The following is a 2,236-nucleotide window of genomic DNA, read 5'->3' as shown; positions in this document are numbered from 1 at the left end:
GTTCTAACTGTTGCTTCCTGACCTGCATATAGGTTTCTCAAGAGGCAGGTCAGGTGGTCTGGTATTCCCATCTCTTTCAGAATTTTCCACAGTTTATTGTGATCCACACATTCAAAGGCTTTGGCATAGTCAGTAAAGCAGAAATAGATGTCTTATTTGACCAAAAAAATCTCCCCCCAAAAAACTTGTTCCAAACACTAAACTCATTGTCTGTATGGGAGGTTATCATTCTTTCAGTCACCCGTTCTTCTAGCCTTAAAAATGGGAGACTGATTTTTCCCCTTCTTGCATTTACAATTTCTGTCAGTTTTTCCTCTGACAAGTTTCTTTCTTTGTTTCTCTGTGTTCTCCTACTGCTGACACTCTGCTCCTCACATGAATGTGGTAAACTCCTTATTTATCCCCCTTCTTCTGTTGTCTGTTCCTCAACCCATCTTAGATCAATTTTCCCAATAAATTTCCCATTATTTTTGAAGTTATCAATTATTTGGGTACACAAAAGCATATAGAATAATACATTGAACATTCACATCCCCACCACCAAGCTTAAAAAAAGATATGAAAGGTTCAATAGAAAGCCCTCTTTGAAGCCTCTCTCCAATGTAATCCCCCTCAATGTAATGGACATTGAGATTGTTTGTGATTTTTTTCGTAAATACACACACATGTATAAAACATTTTTTACATGCTTCCTTTTTCTTATTTATGACATGAGTTTTCTAGGACATGCACCCAAGATTCTAAATGCTGGGAGGTGGTAGGATCTTCTCATTTTCAAATTTTGGTTAGATGTGATTGTGTCAACTGACGCATTCTCCTTACGTGCCATATTCCTTTTTCAGAAAGACTCCATTGGCCTCACCTCCAACTTTCAATGGAATTTCACATTCCTCTAAGAGATACTCCTTCTCGCTTTTCTATCTGAAGGGACCTCTCCACCAGGGACTTGTTGTGATGGGTCACAGATTCAAAAGCTTTTAGATTATGTGGTGAAATGTAAATGTGTGAAAAATGCAGGGTGTGCTGGGATCTCGGGTGGATGGTGGAGATGGAGCCATGTATCGGGGCACCGCCTTTACAGATGGTCAGTTTGCTGTCCCCGAGGTTCCTGTGCTATCTTGTTTACCTTCCTGAGAGTCTGTCTCAGAAGTGTGTGGTCACCCGTGCACTGTATAGCATCAGAGATTCTGGAGCTCGCCAGCCTGGGTCTGAATCCCTGCTTCACTGTTGCCACCAGTGTGCTCTTGAGCAATTGACTTGTAAAATGGAGAACATGCTGGCACTTGCTTCATAAGGGTGTAGTGAAAACTGAATGAAATGATATAAGTAAAGCTCTCAAAAGAAAGAAAGTGAAAATAAAAGTCACTGCATTGTGTCCGACTCTTTGTGACCCTGTGGACTCTGCAGTCCATGGAATTCTCCAGGCCAGAATACTGGAGTGGGTAACCTCTCCCTTCTCCAGGGGATCTTCCCAATCCAGGGATCGAACCCAGGTCTCCTGCTTTGCAGGTGGATTCTTTACCAGCCGAGCCACAAAGAAAGCCCCAAAGCTCTCAAGTAGACGCTTAATAAATGTTTGTTGAATTGTTGAGGGGAGGAAAAGTAGCAGAAGGTTTGCTCATACCTCCTTCGTGTCATCATTTTACAAGCTGCGGAGATGGCAGTGAGCTTGACCTCTGTTTCACAAATCAAGTTGACAACACAGACCAAGCCCCTGACACGTTGCTTGGCTCACAGTGGGCACTCGTGAAATATATGCCGGTTGTATAAATGAACCTGATGGTTTCCTAGGGTTAGTTTTAGTCTCTCAGTGGTGTCCGACTCTTTGCAACTCAATGGACTCCATGTAGCCCACCAGGCTCCTCTGTCCATGAAATTCTCCCTGCAAGAATACTGGAGTTGGGTTGCCATTCCCTTGTCCAGAGGATCTTCCTGACCCAGGGATCAAACCCAGGTCTCCTGCATTGCAGGCAGATTCTTTATTGTCTGAGCCACCAGGGAGGCCCTGATGGTTCTCCTAAGGCAGCATAATAAATACCTAAGCATACCCTGTGCCAAAATGAAGCAAGTAATTTGTACCCAAGATGACCTTACTGTCTGCATGGCAGTAGATTCTTATTTTTGAATATTGACTACACCTGTGTAATACAGATAGTAGCTTGCCATTAGACATAATATTTGAGTAGTCAGAATACCAATTTGTTTGATGATGCTGAATAACAGATAATTGACTATT

At 42.6% G+C, this 2,236-nt stretch overlaps 1 protein-coding gene across 1 annotated transcript in view; it reads left to right on the top strand.

Annotated features, from left to right (window-relative positions):
* Window positions 1–2,236, top strand: part of MARCH11 (membrane-associated ring finger (C3HC4) 11) — a gene marked incomplete at its 5' end in the record, with an annotated part of 116,088 nt that overhangs the window by 113,338 nt on the left and 514 nt on the right. The window lies entirely within an intron of this gene.

This window comes from Bison bison, unplaced genomic scaffold (genome assembly GCF_000754665.1).
Source record: "Bison bison bison isolate TAMUID 2011002044 unplaced genomic scaffold, Bison_UMD1.0 scf7180017864440, whole genome shotgun sequence".
NCBI lineage: Eukaryota > Metazoa > Chordata > Mammalia > Artiodactyla > Bovidae > Bison > Bison bison.
This window is presented reverse-complemented; position numbering and strand designations above follow the sequence as displayed.